This window comes from Balaenoptera acutorostrata, chromosome 17, assembly GCF_949987535.1.
Source record: "Balaenoptera acutorostrata chromosome 17, mBalAcu1.1, whole genome shotgun sequence".
Lineage (NCBI taxonomy): Eukaryota > Metazoa > Chordata > Mammalia > Artiodactyla > Balaenopteridae > Balaenoptera > Balaenoptera acutorostrata.
Genome location: NC_080080.1, coordinates 64084430 through 64102462, shown reverse-complemented (window position 1 = coordinate 64102462; position 18033 = coordinate 64084430).

The following is an 18033-nucleotide window of genomic DNA, read 5'->3' as shown; positions in this document are numbered from 1 at the left end:
AAAACACAATGAGGTATCACCTCACACTGGTCAGAATGGCCGTCATTAAAAAGTCCACAAATGATAAAAATGCTGGAGAGGGTGTAGAGAAAAAGGAACCCTCCTACACTGTTGGTGGGAATGTAAATTGGTATAGCCACTATGGAGCACAGTATGGAGGTTCCTTAAAAGACTAAAAGTAGAACTACCATATGACCCAGCAATCCCACTACTGGACGTATACCCTGGGCATATATCCAGACAAAACTAAAATTCAAAAAGATACATGCACCCCAATGTTCATAGCAGCACTATTTACAATAGCCAAGACATGGAAGCAACCTAAATGTCCATTGACAGGTGAATGGATAAGGAAGATGTGGTACATATATACAATGGAATATTACTCAGCCATAAAAAAGAATGAAATAATGCCATTTGCAGCAACATGGATGGACCTACAGATTATCATACTGAGTGAAGTAAGTCAAACAGAGAAAGACAAATATCATATATCACTTATATGTGGAATCTAAAATATGATGCAAATGGACTTATTTACAAAACGGAAACACTCACAGACATAGAAACAAACTTCCCTAAGGGGAAAGGGGGGGAGGGGTAAGTTAGGAGATTGGATTAACATATACATACTACTATATATAAAATAGATAAACAACAAGGTCCTACTGCAAAGCACAGGAAAATATATTTAATATCTTGAAATAACATATAATTAAAAAGAGTATGAAAAAGTATACATATATATGTATAACTGAATCACTTTGCTGTACACCAGAATCTAACACAACATTGTAAATCAACTATACCTCAATAAAAAATGTTTTTTTAACCAAGAAGGGAGGTGCACAATATTGCTGAAAGCACAACTAAGGAGTAAGTGGTTGCCAAGTGACTGATAGCTGAAGGAGAGAAAAAAACAAATCCATTATTAGGCAGTAAAGAAACGCAAATTATAACTGGGGAATGAATGGTACCAAGAGCTCTGGAATGGGATTTGAAACAATGGTCAATAATAGGAAAGGCTTCCCTCTAACTGAGCGACATTGGGGACTGTTGTGTCCTTGCCAAGTGCTGCAGTCCCCATCCACATATCACCTCAGCACACACACCTTAGAGCCCTGGTGGATTCTTCAGATACTGACTGCATTCCGAATACAGCTTAAATTCCTCTTCCTTTCCTTAAACACACTCTAGAATGTTCGTTATCACTTGCATCTCACTTACTACTTTCACATAGCAAGCGCTTTTTCAAGCTTACTGAGAAGGAGGAACACCCCATGGGATGGCTGCAGGGGTGCACTGCTGAGATCTCCCTCCAAGAGAACCTGCGGCGAGGAGGGTACTTGGCGCATAGCCTCCAGCTGCGGCAACTTCAGATCTGTGGTGGTGTTTGCAGTCAAGGCCATGCTGTGCCCTGGGACATCCCCCCCAAAGTAAAAGGCAAATCGCTGCATCTCGTGGCCTCTGATATACAACAACAACAACAACAAAGAGCAGAGGACCCAGTAGGCCTCTTGGATTCTGGAAGCAACACCACACTTAGAAACTGCTCCAGCCTATATGCTGAGCGACATGGATGGAAGGCTGCCAGCTTTGAGAGGGCTCAGAGCAGGAAAGAGTTTTGCAGGAGGCCCAGGCAAGCAGCCCTGCCTCTTGGGCCATACGATCAGGTATATCCTTTGGTGCTGGCGTTTGGTGTCAGTGGTGAGAAAAGATACGATTGGAAGATTGTGGCAAGCCCCAGTGGAAGAATCACAGTGCGGGTCTGTGGAGATCTGAAGCAAGGCCATAGCGTCTGCAGAAGAGACTATAGAGCTTCTGAGAATCAGTTCCTTGACTTTGGCAAAAAAAACCCCACTGCTTGGCCATGGGACCCCAAATGACTGTTACTTTAGAATTTCCTATTATGAGCTGGGTCCTGTAGACCCTGCCAAAACAAAGTTGTACAGACCCAGAAGCAGTCTATTGTTAGATGAACATGGTATATCCAGGGTCAAGCCGAGCAGAACCAGAGGACACAAGTAAGCTGCAAGAACAGGTGGCCCAGAGCCCCATGTCCCCTAGAATTGCACTAGCACCCCTTCCCCAGCTCTTACCTGTGGGAAGATTGGGGTTCCATTCAACCAGCTAAAGAGGAAGAAAAGCCTGCACTTGGTTTATCGATGGACAGGCTATTATGTGGATGAAGCTGAAAATGAATGGAGGCTGCATTACAGACACACTCAGGAGTGGTCTTGAAAGTATGCAGAGAGGGAAAATCTTTCCAAGGGGCAGAGCTGTGAGTGGTGAACCTGGTCATCTTTTTTATGTGAAAGGAAAAGTGGCCTGAGGTGGGAAAATATGTAGATTTCTGGGCAGTGGCCAACAGCCTGGCCATCTGGTCAGAGGCCTGGAAGGGAAAGGACTGGAAGATGGGAGACATGGAGGTCCAGAGTAGACGCATGTGGCTGAACCTATGGGAATGTGTACAGAGTTTTGTGCTACATGTCAATGGCCTCCATGGAAGGGGCACCAAAAACCCAGGACTCTACCTAGACTGTCTCCAGTCAATAGCTGAGCACAGTGGGATTGCTAGAGCTGGACCATGCCTTCTCAACACAGGCCTCCTCTGACAGGCTCGTATTTTCTGTGCTCCCCATTGACCTGGCTGGAACTTTCTTAGAGCTATTCTGCATTCTGTGTTTCCTCTACCCAATCCTCCTTCCTTCCCTCCTTCCTTTCACAGGTTTCAGACCTGCATTGTGACCCAAAGGCTCTGCCCACCTACTCCTACTTCCTTTGACCTTTATGCCTCACATGTGTTCACCCCAGTAAATCTCTCGTATGTCTAATTCTGTCCTGACATCTGCTTGTTGGAGGCCCTGAAATGACACACACCCCGTGATCTTTCAAATATAAACATACACACTCACACACTTACATTTACAGGTGAGCCATGGTCAAAGAGAGATGAAAGTCTGCTTTAGAACTTGATAAAATTGAATTGAAAATCAGATTTCATGGTCTTTAAAAAAGAATGAGGAAGCTCTCCGTGTACTGATGTGGAAAAATCCCCAAGATCTATTAGGTGGAAAAAAGCAATGTATGGAATAGTGTATGTAACATGATGATTTTTTCTGTACTTGAATCTATGTAAAAACCTGTTGGGGAGGAGAGGTGGGGGGGAAAAAAAAACCCTGTAAAGATACAAAGAAAAAGAAAAATAAAGGGGATGGGAATGGCAATGCTCAGTAAAGAACATTTTGATTTGTTTTTATTTTGCACCTTGAAATTGTACTACCTATTAGTAATTAAATTGAAATGTCAATCTTCAGCATCTTTGCACATTATTATCTTAAAAATCAATCCTTTATATGTGATTGAACATAACTGCCTGTTGGCATATGATACAGTAACTTATGTACAGCAGTGAGTGGACCTGATAAACTTAAGGACCCCCTAAAATGTAGTCTCCCAGTTGGAAAAAGACAGTCTGGGTGATCTAGATGGCCTGAGTGATTTCTAACTCACCAACTGATTGAATAATTCATAGCCTCTCTACCTGAGTGTGACAGAGTGGACATTTAGAAACTGCCAGCTGTATACTGTTGTCAGTCCCGCCATGTTTGCTGGTCTCAACGTTTTGCTACTTCTAGAAAGAAGTATGCACTGCCATTTCCTTCCTGAATGTTACAGCCTAGGCTAAATTATGCCTCGTTTCCACACCTCAGATCCATACTAAATATTCGTTTAGTACAAATACTTCATCAGAGTGCAGGTAAGAATCCCTTGTCGAGCATTTTCAAAAGATGCTTGTCCAGGTTTAACCCTCCCCTGGCAAAATCTGTGAGAGAGGCCCCATCACATATGTTCCCCAGAGATCCTAATGGATTTCTTTTTTCTTTTTCTTTTTTTTTTTCGGCTGCACTGGGTCTTCATTGCTGTGTATGGGCTTTCTCTAGTTGTGGCGAGCGAGGGTCACTCCTCGTTGCCGTGCGCAGGCTTCTCATCGAGGTGGCCTCTCTTGTTGTGGAGCACGGGCTCTAGGTGTGCGGGCTTCAGTGGTTGTGGCACACGAGCTCAGCAGCTGTGGCTCACAGGTTCTAGAGTGCAGGCTCAGCAGTTGTGGCACACGGGCTTAGTTGCTCCGTGGCATGTGGGACCTTCCCCCACCGGGGATCGAACCCGTGCCGCCTGCATTGGCAGGCGGATTCCTAACCACTGCACCACCAGGGAAGTCCCCCTAATGTATTTCTGATGAAGAATCATTTCTGTAGGGCTATTTCCAAAAATCCCCTGATGACAATCACTAGGGGGCACTTGTTAAATATATGCATGCCCAGGTTTCTCCCATGGTGAATTCTGATTCAGTGGGTTTGAGTTGGGGCTCAGGAATCTGTGATTTTAATAAATACTCTGAGTCTTCAGGGAGACATTACTGTAGGGTTATGTAGCCTCATGTGGGCTAACTTAGATTCCATAAACTGATAAAATAATTTCAAAGTTGCCTGATATTAGTGATCCTAATATTACTTTATCTTTCTCGCATGAATTCCCTCACAAAGTCTTTAATAATTATAAACTATATCCTCCTCATCATTTAAAAGTCAAAATTCAAAAGTGCTATGTAAGAGCATGCTTGCTAAGGATAAGTGTACAATAGATAGTGAATACTTATGCAGTAAAAGAAGCTATTAATGAGGTGACCTTGAAATCCAGAACTTAACAGAAACCTGATAACTCTAGACCAAATCAGTTGGTGGACTTGTGAAGTCTCCATTCCTTCCTCAGTGTCTCTGGAGTGTGAACTCAGGGAGTTGTGCTGTCTTTAGAGATCACTGGCCTTCACAGGTCTATCTCTTTCACCCATCTTGGATAAGTGACAGGGCATAGGGCCTGAGTTTAGGGTTACCACACAGCAGAGTACCCCTAGCCCCAGCTCCTGAGGTTTTCAGTAGTTTAGAATTGTAGCCTTGATCCTGCTGGCAAATTTTACATGACCCTGGACTAGCTGGGCACTATGGCAGCCAGACACACTGGCCTGCCCCCTGCTCCTGATTAGAGGCACCTGGATTAGCTGGTTTTCTTGTCCATCACTCCTGGGGGTTTAGAGCAGTATTGAGATAGGAGGGGCTTAGAGTCGAATACACAGCAGGAGAATGTATCCATGATTGTGTGTGGGTTTATTTCTGGGCTCTCTATTCTGTTGCATTGACCTATGTGTCTGTTTTTGTGCCAGTACCATGCTGTTTTGATTATTGTAGCTTTGTAGTATAGTCTGATGTCAGGGAGTGTGATACCTCAAGCTCTGTTCTTTTTTCTGAAGATTGCTTTGGCAATTCGGGGTCTTTTGTGGTTCCGTATGAACTTTAGGGTTATTTACAATAAAGTGACAGGTAAGCTAAGCTCTGAAGGATGAGTAGGAGATGGCCTGGAAAGTAAGGAGGAGATCAGCTGGAGAAGAGGAAACAACTCTGAGCTAGAAACAGCTTGGCACATAGAAGTAACTGAAAACAGGACAGTGTGTTTGGATTCATTGAGCAAGGGAGAGGATCTTGGTAAGAGATGATGGTGGGGAGGGAGGCAGGCACCAGGATATGGTTGTCATCTTATTCTAAGAGCTCATAAGAAATGATGACTGTCTAGGCACTTCCCCCATAGCTGGGGGTAGGGCAGAGAAATGAAACGAGGAAGAAGTATAATATTGGAAAGAAAATATAAAAAGGGTGTTAAATACCAGCCCCTCCTTATTGATTCTGATACACACCCTGAAGCAAGATATGACCCCCCTCTGCTACAGAATAGTGTTTTTCAAACTTGAAAAATGCACAGATAGCTTTTGAAGAAAAACAAAAATTTATCCAGACCTCTTGCCCATGGTGGGTTCAATAATTTTATATATATTTAAATATACATTCTTTGTATATATGCACTTAAATATATAAACCATCAGATAAGGTATACCTCTGTATGCTTATAATTTATTTACAACATAAAACCAACATAAATTGAAAACTGGTAATTTTGAAATTAACAACCTGAATTTAATGTGACATGATGTTTTGATGAAATAAAATTGCTGCTTGCATTTAAAAAAGTTATGGCGCTGCCCACAGAGGCACAGCTTCTCCTGATTCAGCAAATGCATCCTGCTAGATGCCACTGAGGACTCCTCTATAGGATTTCTTAGGAAGTCTTTCTTTGTATAGAGTGCTGGTATACCATTTGGCTATTGCTTGGTGGATATACATCATTTACATATTAGATCTGTCTCTCTTCTCATTAGTCAGAAGCAATTAAAGTAGAAAGACTCAATGGCAAAGTCTGCTTGAACATACACACAAGATTAACCACCAAAATCAAGTGACAGTCCACAGAGATTAAAAATTAGAGAAAATTACCAGACCCCTTAGAATACATAGCTGAACTCCCATAAGTGTGTGGACTTTCGTTTGGAAAATAGTTCTAAATATGAGAGAAGATTATTCCCAGAGACTTCCTAGAGGAGAAAAAAGGGCACTATTCCTTCTCACGTAGAGCCATGGAGACAGGATAAATTGTTCCTTCTAACATTCTAAAAAGGGATCACTGGAATCCAAGGTTTGGTAGGGTCAAGAGGGATCATTAATATTTGAGTGAAAGGAGAGACCAACTTGGGTGTGGTCACAAGTCCCTGTGGTTCCTGCTATGGTACTCAGGACAGACAAGATTAGAAAGAGGCGACTGAGATGTCTCTGCCTCCCAGACGTTTCTGGTCAATTGGCTGAAAAAGGCTTATAGCACTAGCCTCCCAAGTCAGGTGCACAAACCTGTGGGGTGTGGGAAGAAAATATTAAGAGCCCTGGGAGACCTGAGCCCTGATCTCAGGCACATAAAGAGCAGCTCTCAAAGAAGTGTGAGTGGGGGCTCTGTAAAACTGAGAGCTCTCAACAGTTTGTATAATTTACCAAACACGAAGAGCAGCCAGGAAAAGAAGTGTGCATTTTCTGATAAGGTAGAATATCATGTCGTCTATTATTGTAAGTTGATCAGGTTAATATATATGAAATGTCAACTGAAGTTAAGTTTTACTGTTTCAAGGTGTCACTAGTCTTCCATCCATCAATAATATCCATTACTTCAGGGAGAGGGGTGGGCAAGGTACAAAGGACTAAACTTGAAACTTTCAGCTTGAAAACAAATTTTACATAAGAAAAGGTCTACAAGATGCCAAGCCAAATATTTGTAAGATTCAGGCTTTGCTAAGAAAAAGAAATGCTTTGTGGGGTTCCCCAAAGCCATCAGTTGGAGACTTGAACACAGGGTTTTTAGGGTGGAACATGGATTAGAGAGGATGTAGGCTATGACATCAGAGCAGTTTGGAGGGATCTGGGAGAGGATGAGTGGGAATGAAAATTCCCAGACATATTCCCAGATACACAGAGAATCTGAGGGCACAAGGATTGCATATTCTACTTCCCTCCTGGACATCTGGGGAGAAGGGTGGCAACACCTCCTCAGACAGTTGGAAGCAGCACAGGACAGCCACGTTAGGACAGAGGGGATGGAGTGGATATTTGGGCAGGCGGCCTGAGATGGCCGTGCAGTGGACATTGATGTGCTGCCCAGATACCCCTCCCGGGTCAGGTACTCGTTCCCCGGCTGCTGTGAGTCCTGGCAGCCGATGCCTTGCAGCTGAGTCCATCTCCAAGCATTGCCCTTAGCCAAAGAAGGCCTCCTAGCCCAAGGTCAAATGAACTCCCTAAGGCAGCATATCTCCAATGACTGGTCCATTGTTGGGGATAGAAAGGTCTAGACCCCTTGCATCTATTGGAACAACTCTGAAATGCCCTCCCAGTTCCAGAGCTCCCAGTACTATCAGCTTCTTTGCAACTGCATGGCAGTAGTAACTTCTCTCTCTGCTCACCCAGCTTCCCTCATTCCCTTACAAGTGTTGTTCTGGAGAACATTTGCCAATAAACCTTTTACAGGCAAATCTCAACGGCGGTTTCCTGGGGAACATTAGCTACAACAGGCCTCCTAGGTCTCTCTTAGCTTTGGGGCTTGGGGGTTGAAATACGGAGGAAGCCAGAGATGAGTTCTCCTGACTTGATATTGATGAGGGTTTTGAGGAGGTGGACTGCTCGTGGGTTTCCTTGGTGTGGTGAGAGGTAAGGCTTTGGATGGGTGTTACAAAGGCAGGGACTGGTTGGAAGGTGTGGTTGAATTTCAGAGGATCAGTCAGAGCAAAGACAGAGTCAGCATTGCGGGGGAGGGCTGGATGGCCACATGTTGCCCATGCCTGATGCTGGAAGGACTGGCCAGCTATGAAAACTTCAGCACATGCAGCAAGGCCAGGGGTCAAGTCTCGAAGATCCAGCTGGGCAAGACATCTCAGGGGAGACTATTGAGGACAAGGGGATTGCTTTCAAACCCCCTCTCTTGAGGTCAGGTGAATTGTAAACCACCAGAAAATTAGATCCATTCCCCACCCTCCCTACCACCACCAGAGGGAAAAAGAAGAGTGACTGAATATTTCCCCCAAAGACATCTGTATTGTATTAGAATGGCTGAGTTACCCTGAAAGGGACAAAATTAAGAGTGTTTCCACTATCAGTGGAAATAAGTCTCTAGAGCTGTTAATTTTGGTCCTAGAGAAATAAAACAGTTCCATGTTTACACATCTGAGGTGTGATGGTACAGAAATAGGCAACCGAAAAGAGGGAAGAAAGACCAAAACCATACCAGGGCAAAAAAGCCATCGTTGTGATATGTATTTATATATATCACTTTCTTAACAGGAAGAACTAGGCCTTGTTGTAAGGCCCTTTACTGAAATACTCCTATAGTTTACGGACATTTCAGGTGAAAATCAGCCGACCTGCCAGCTGAGAGTGCACTTTAAATATCCCCCTGGATACTGGAAAGGTATTTCCCAGGCAGACAGCCAGAAACCTCTGAATCTGCAGCACAATGGCCTATAGTGATTTTGAGAGTGAACAGTTTGAAGACCAACTACAGTTGAGGCAAAAGAAACATGCTGGAGGGAGGTTAAACGTCCCTGCTCGGAGATGACAGCAAGCCTCCTGTTATCGTCCTAATTTTGCAGAGGAAAGGGAGGCTTAAAGAGGTCCCACAGCTGGCTAGCCAGGACAAACCCTGGCAGCGGGCTCCAGAGCCCATGCACCCACCTCTGCAACCCACTGCCTCCTCTAGAATGTTCTGCTGCCTTGTATGTTACAGAGTGGAATTGCAGCAGGACTCATGGAATCTGAAGAGTCACTTTTGCAAAGCTAGAGACACAACTGCTGCCGAGCGCTGACGATCAGCCAGGTGAGCGCGAACGTGGAGTGATTACAAGCTACGGCGAAGATCTGACCACTCGGTAAAGAACAGGGGTCCGTGGTAAAGTCAGAATCCCTCTCATTTGGTGCACCGTGTAACGCATGTGGTAATTAGTTATTTATGTATCTAAGTTCTTCATTTAGAAGGTCTGTATACAGTTACTTTCTAGGAGCCGTGTCACCTGTGCCCTGCACCATTGTATCCTTAATAGGAGTTTCTGTGGCTTGTCATTTAGTCCCTTTCGCGTCACAAAAGAGGAGTGTCTTAGTAAGGAAGAGTATGAGGCAAGCGAAAAGCTTCAAGTGTTCTGGTAACATTTGGACACTCCCAACACTCAACAGTGGAAAACTCAACATTTGCCAAATTTCCAAGCCGTGTTTATCAGCCAGATTGTCACCGCCGCCCTGCCCCCCGCCCGTCCATGTTTTCTTTCCTTAGCAGAGATACCACCAATAGCAGTTTATGATAATAGTGGGGTGCTAACGGTACACATTTAAAATACAGGACCACAGAACTTATAGCTTTTCAAGCCATAAGCGAATAGATTTGGGAATACTTCATAACTTCTCGTTTTAACTTTCCTCCTGATAGAATCTATTTGTATCACTGGTTTTAGCCTTGCAGACTTGGAGGGAGTGGTGAAAGATGAACGGGCAGTGCTCAGCCGCAAGGGGAGAAAAACGTCACCCAGCCCCCAGAATAGCAACAGCAATAAATATGGTCATGTCGCTCTTCTGCTGAGGACGAAACGACAGACAGGATCACATTTGCGGCACCCAACGCCTGCCGGCCTTGGGAGGCTGGCTCAGGGGTTTGGAGGAAACCTGCGCAAAAGTTGACGCTGACGGAGAGGCTTCATTTTGGAGAGGTGACTTAGCACGCAAAGAAGGAGGGCACAAACCCCACCGCAGAGCGAAGGCACCCTTCTGGCCACATGGGGGTCCATTCTAAATCGGCTTTCCTGACAGCTGGCTCAGGGCTCTGCAGAGCTGAGCCCAGAACTTCCCTGCATGTCTGCCTGAGAACTTGCTGTTATCTGCAGCTGCCACAGCCATCAGGGCACATGCGTAAGAAGGAAGGTGAAAAAGAGGGCTCTCGGTGGTCATCAGTTATTTAAAGCGGGCCCATAGGATTTCAGCCCCTTCATCGTACAGAATCAGCACCTTTGCTCCGGGAGGTCTCGGAGGAAGTGGCGTCTCCCTCCCTTCAGACCTCCTCAAGTCTCCCTTTGCAGACCAGCCCCCCGGGCTCTCACCATTTCTGTGATTCCGAGTGCTTCATCTTCCTGTGTCCCTTTTCAGACACGTTTCAATTTTATATAATATATGGCCATGTTTCTGGGTGGTTGTGGTTTTACCATCTTTACATTCTTTTGCCACGTGGAATTGGCCAAATTGGGCTTTTACATTTTCATAACTTGCATACAGCAGTAGTCTTTTAGCCTGAAATCAGTTTAAGCTAATATATGTGTACCTGATTTTTTTCCATGTTTCGAAAACCAAAGCATCACCTGAATTTGACCAGTTTTCCTTTTTCTGCTAAACTTCCCTGCTCTAAAAGGATATAATTTCTTATAAAGCCCAGCTCCTTCTCTCTGGATCTCTGTGGTTCACTTGGTCTCTCCAACCAGTTCCCAATGTCACACAGGGGGTCACTGGAAACAGGTTCACTGTGGCCACGTGTCACCTGTCTCCCTCACGTAGCTTTAACAGGCACAGATTCGATTCCACGCTTTCAGTTACATGCTTAGGATTTAAATGACTCTTTTCTCCATGGATCACAATATTGCTTTCATTCGGAAAATACAGCACATAAAAAATGAAAGGAAATGTTGCTTTGGACTTTCGTATCTGAATATAAACTTCAGCACTGTGTTTTATTGTCACTATTATCTCATGCTTCTTTAGGATTTTATTAAGACCAGCAAGATAAATGAAGTAGTTTTTATAGCACTAGCTCTCATGTTTGTTCTCTCGACATCCCTGGTGACGTTGGGTGGTCAAGAAAAAAATCATGCCAGAGTGCTGAAGTTGGTGCCAAAGGAACAGAGATGACTGTTTGGTGCCTGGTATCCGCTGCTGCCCAGAACCTTATCTTGTCCTATTTATACATTCACAAAGCGAAATCTGACTTAGAACAATCCTTGCAACATTAGCATTTTCTTTCTTTAAAGCTTATGTCTCTGAGTTTTAATGCCATTTTTCTCATGTGGCCAGGGACAATGCAGGCATAAATTAACTTCTCTGCTTATTATTTAGTGATTAAAAGAACACAAAAGCAAGGACATTGGAAAAAGAAATTCCAATGTATTATTAAATATTCTAATTTGAATTACCAGGCTAAATGCTAAATGATCTTAAATCCCTGGAAAGATTCCTTTAAACATAAAAAGAAAGTGATAAAAGAAGGTGTCCTGGAAAACTACTTGGATCATTTATTGGGAAACAGGAAGAAAAAGGTATCCTCCACCAAGAGAATGGCAATTCTGTGGTTATGATGAAAGGGTGATTGGTACATAAGCGGACTGTAAATTAGTAGGAAAACATTAACTTTGGGAAACATAACTCATCAAAAGCTGCAATTTCAGACATAAGCAATAAGTATTCTCTGTGGAATACACTTTTTTCACATCTAAATATCCTAGAGGCTTTCATCAAACATTTATGAATAGATCTCTTTATTATTGTAACATTAATGAAAGAAATGTTAGAGCTATTATTCAAATACCAGTAAAGCATGCTGCGAAGTGACTCCTTTTTTTCCTCCTTAATTTCTTTTGTCCCCATAAGTGATATTTGCATAATATTAATGTAATCACCAAAGTATTCTTTTAGTGTAGTACTCCAGTGAGCACAGCCTGAAGTCCAGAAATGAACGTGTGGGGCTAAGTCCCAGTTTTGACACTTATTAGTGTGAGTTTGGGAAATTTCCTGACCTCTCTGTGCCTTAATATCCTCATCTAGAAAACAGGGATGATATTTCTCCCTGCCTTAAGGGATTTTGCAAGTGTTAAAACAGAATCCACATATAAAGTCTTCAAAATAGTTCCTGGTACACAGTAAACACTTCAAAAAATATTAGCAACCATGTAGTGTAAATGCGTCTTTGTTTTAACTGTATACTGGTCCATATTCATGAATTTATTCTGAAATGTCCACCATCCATGTATTTATTCTGAAATGTACACCAGTAGAGATGGGTAAGAGTGGGTGGACAGATATGTCAAATCCTTTCCACCAGAAATACGGCTCAAAGTGAATTCTCTACTAAAAAATAGTTTAGTGCATCGTCAACATTAGTAGTGATTCTTCGAGAAACTAGGAAATTAATAAAATTATTATAAGTTTACAGTAACCTCACAATGAGAGCCTCCTGAATTAGTAAGTTGCACTTGGTATTAAATATGACTCTTTGCTCTGGGATGCATTTTGGAGTTTCAAAAGCAAGTCTGGGCTATTCTAAGGTTATTGAGGCTTTTGCCTAGAAGCCCGCAGAGAGTAATCTACATTTTCTGAGGGGAAAGCGAAGGAGTCTTGGCATCTTGCGCCTGTAAACTCTAACTGGTGGCTTGGCACCGTGGGGTTTTACCCGGCTATTTTGTGGAAGTGCTTCCAAATTATTTAACCTTTTCTTCCAGATACCATAAGTCAGCCTTTGGCTTTCATGCACTATTCTGCTCTACCAATTTTACAGATGTGGCAAACTAGGGACTGAGAATTGAGATGGTTCATCAGTTATACACTAAATTGATAGTTCTCAGACTTAACGTGCATCAGAAAAACCTGGAGGGCTTTTAAAAACACCACTGCTGGGCTCCACCTTCAGAGTAGAATGTGCATTTCTAACAGGTTCCCAGGTGATATTGATCTGCTTGTCAGGGGACCACACTTTGAGAAGCACGGTGATAAGTATAGGAGTCAAGTTGATTAGAGCTCTGGTAAACTAGTTGAAACCATCGCAATTATTTCAACCAAATCAATGTATTGATATTTGAGGAGCTATCTTTTATCTCATTCAGTTAGATAATTAGTTTTGTAGATGCTTGAGAATATCAGATAACAGGAATTGTTCACATTTGAGGTAAAAATTTTCAAAAAAAATTTCTAAATAAGGACCTCTCCCCTTTTTTTCTTATGTATATACCAGTTACAAATCCTATGCAATTCACATGGGTCAGATAACTGGCATGCGTCAGGCAGAGCAGGCCAAATAGCTTAGTATTAATGTTGCTGTTATCAGGAGAAGTGGAGATATTGTTTTGTTTTTTTTTACATATGTATAAGATTTTTTCCCCTAACTTTGGAAAATTTTGTTTTGAACTAGATAGCTTAATTAGTTAAATATATTCTCTGGAGAATATCACCATTTCTGTTTTCTAATTTGTCAAGGGAAAAAAAAAATGGCAGGGGATTGATTATTCTTAAAAAAATAGAGACCTCTGGTGGTCATTCATAAAAGTACTTTAAAAAAACAGAAACCTAGAGTATTTCAATTTGTCAAAAGGTTTCAAGATCTCTGGCTTAGTTGACATACATTAAAAAAAATATAAAAAAATATGAATTACCAAATACCTGTCAAAATAGATAATATAAGTAATAGGACTTTACATAATGATAACTCTTATAAATATATACATCATTCAGCTATAACAATTCTATATGATAAATTAAAAGTTGACAGAAGCATAAGACATAAAGGAAAGTGCACAAATCATAATTGTTTAGCTCGGAGAATTTTCCCAAACTGGCTATATCTGTGTATCCAGCATATCTGGTAGATTTTAACCATAATTATAGGTAAGTTGACTCAGGCTCGGAGAGCGTATGTGATCTGTTATTTCACAATATCAATCAAATCCATTTTAACTTCATTCACTCAGAAACACTTAAATGAATAAAGAATTTCAATAAAAATGAACATAAAAAAACAGTCAATTTAATGAGCCCTGATCCACAGTCCAGGTTTGTTAAGTATCACATTTTGTCAAATAAAATTACCTTTACACATAGAATTTCTAGAGCAGTGGGCTAAATAGGCTATAATTTATTATTACTATTGTTGTTGTTGTCATTGTTTGCTGTTGCTCTTGTTGGCGGTGGTGTTTATCTACTGTTTTTCTCAATTAATAAGCAGTTTGGGAACATCTTTTATGTACCAAGCACTATTTTTTTTTTAACATCTTTATTGGAGTATAATTGCTTTACAATGGTGTGTTAGTTTCTGCTTTATAACAAAGTGAATCAGTTATACATATACGTATGTCCCCATATCTCCTCCCTCTTGCGTCTCCCTCCCTACCATCCTCCCTATCCCACCCCTCTAGGTGGTCACAAAGCACCGAGCTGATCTCCCTGTGCTATGCGGCTGCTTCCCACTAGCTATCTATTTTACATCTGGTAGTGTATATATGTCCATGCCACTCTCTCACTTTGCCAAGCACTAATTTGGATTCTTTGGGATACTAAAATGAATAATATGGGGTCTTTGACCTCAAGAGGCTCAGAGTCTAATGCACAAGAAAGACATATAAGCAGTAGTTTGATATGGTAGTTTGTGTTCCAATAGAAGTATCTGTCTATGTGGACTACTTTTTAAGAAAGTGGCTATATTTTCCCTAAAGTCTACCCCAGGCTGTGTAAAGCTTGAAAGTCCACAACTTTGTCTCTTTGGTGTAAAGCTAGCAGTGTTGTAGAAACTAATACTTGACTAGTAGTCAGGAAAGTCATGTTTGAATGTAGCTCTTTCACTTACTAGCTCTAGGATTTTGGACCAGTCACTCAGTCATGATGGATGGTAGTTACCTCACAGGCTATCATGAGGATCAGATGAGACCGTAAGAAAGTGGTCAGTGATGTTTAGATGTGAAAATTCTACATTATGCCTTTTGCTTATACGGTATTATTAATATTAAACACTACTGCAATAATCGATTCATTCAGTGTTTACTGGTTCATGGTTCTGCTGCTGGGAGGATGTGCTAGAGAAAATGCTCAGTGTTTAACAGTGGGCAGATAGATGTGTGCACATTTCTTTTCTTCCTAAAAAGAGTGAAGAGACTGAAAAGGAAATAAGGATAGTGGGGTCTGAGAAATGAAGAAGGAAGGAGAACTGAAGCTGGTTGGGACAGGAAAAGGTACCAAAAGGAGATTAACATACAAACCTAATCACGAATTTACCCCCAGTTCTCCTGATCGTCATCATCGTCAAGATAATTTTTTGAATACTAAATAACATACATACATTCGATGGTGTGCTGGTAAATATTTAACAACCAATTCTCCAGAAAAAACCCAAAATACATGGTAGATAGCATTTGTCAATTTCGTAGTGTAAATACACCTGTCACAGCCAATTTTAAGCTGCTAACATGATATCACTGAACAGGGAGATAGGAAGAGATGCACCCACCCCTATATATGATTTCCATCGTACAAATATAATAGACATAAATAAGCTCAAGAGTATAGACAATGGTAAACATAGCAAAATAATTTGAAAGTGATGTTTTGAGTATTTGCTAGCTTTATTTTAAAAATAATTTCTTAAATGCAATTTAATTTTTAATAATGGCTGTGTTGAATATCCAGCTTGCAAAATTTCTGCAAATTTAACAATCAGCACTCTTGAGACAGTATGAGCCAGTGGCAGCAGTGGATAGATTGGTAATTGCTCTAGTACAGCACCAGTTAGGGTAAAGATCATCACCTCTCCGGGAAGCCTATCTATGTTAGGTGCCTTTCTCTATAATCCCATCATAATCTCTTACATATCAAAGCAATTACCACACTGTGTTGAAATCTCATTTTTCTCCCTCCACACTTGAGTTCCCAGTGACTGTGACTTTTAACTCCCTATGTTCTGCATCTAGCACTGTTCCTGGGACAGGTAGAGCTCAACAAAAGCATACTGAAGAAATAAATTGACCTGGATCTGGCTCCTGTTGTCCTGGAGCCCACAATCTAATGTGATGATGTACAAAGACACATCACTACAGAATACACACAAAATTTAGTAGAAGCTCTGAATAAACATGTGAATGGATAATAAGGCTTTTATATCACATAAGAGTGGCTTTTATGAGGGTGGAAAATCACAGAGATTATGGATCAATCGAAGTAGATGTAGCAGTTCTATTTCTACCCCTATCGTGATTTCAAAACAAAATAAAACACCAACGTGTTTCCTTATCTCATCTATTTAATAACATTCTTTTAATGTTCAAATATTTAAGAGGTAAAAGCAGCACATATTCATTATAGAAAAATTACAGAATATAGAAGCATAAAGAAATAAAAGCCACCTATATTTTACAAGGTTGATGTATTAGGGAGGATAGGTTAAGATAATAGCACCCGAAAAGCACCAAATAACAGTGGCTTAAACAAGATGCTTTATCTCTTTTTCAGGTAGAAGTTTGGAGGTTTGCAGACTGAGGTTCATGTGGTGGTTCTGCTTCCCAATGTCCCAAGGACAGCTCAGGGCTCGCCATCCCTGGGGTGTGGCCCCATTCGTCACAATGCACCTCAGCATCCACCCTCCTGGTAGCAGGATGGAGGATGGGATGAAGAAGAGGCACAAGGCCAACTGCCTCCTATAGGAAGATTCCCAGAATTTGCCCTTTGGCATGTCCATTACATCCCATTTGTTAGAAAATAGTCACATGCCACATTTATCTACAACAGAGCCTGGGAAATGCAGTTTTTCTGCTCAGCAACCATGTGCTTGGCTAGAATTTCTTTCACCACTGAAGAAGGGGAAAATAGATATTTAGGACCAGAATTTGCTGCAGGTATTTCCTTAGTTAAATTGCAAAGAGAGGAGTTAATAGAAGTTGTGCCCACTTTCAGGGTTATTGATGCATATTGGTAATTTTCCTTTCAGAAGCTCTGTATGCATTTGTACTTCCAAGGACATATATGAATACTTCATATTAAACACCAATACAGTAATCAATCAATTCATTGATTCCTATATGGCTTGGATGCTGGGAATATGTGATGGAGAAAGTGCTCAGTGTTTGATAGACCTGGGCTTTATTGTCAGGACTCTTTCAGCTGCAAGTGACAGAGGACCTAACAAGAATATTGGGTTTATTCAGATATTGAGGTGATTGAGCACATTAAGGAAAGGGAATGGATAGTACACATTGGAATCTGAAGTTAACGAATTAAAAATGAAGTTCTTGTGAAGAGGGATGGGAGAGGAGGATTATACAGTAGTTGTAAACATTTTGAGGCCTAAAGAGAGAGGAGCAAGTGTGATAAGATGTCCTGTTAACGTCACGGAGGGACTTTTCCACATAAACTTTCATCACCTGCTGTTTTGCAGGCAATGTGCTAAGTGCTTTATACGCAGTCCCTCACCGAATGCCCATGTCAGTCATATATTTTTATATGCCTATATGTTGCACATGATGAAGTGAAGGCTCAGGAGAGGTCAGGTTAAGGGTGGAGCTAGAATTTAAACCCCACTCTGATTGATGTCACAATTTTGCTTTTTCCTCTTCTATTCTGAAGAGTGAACTGATAAAAAACAAATTTGGTAAGGATCTCTTCTGCTGTAGCATTTGAATTAACTTAAGGGTATAAAGAGATACTATAAAAATCTTTAAAAATTATACAAGAATTATAGAGAGCAACAAATAAAGTGTTGTAAAGGGCAGGAAGGACCTCATGAGATTTTTGTCTCTTCTAAGGGGGGCCTTTTTTGACCTGAGTTGGATGCCTA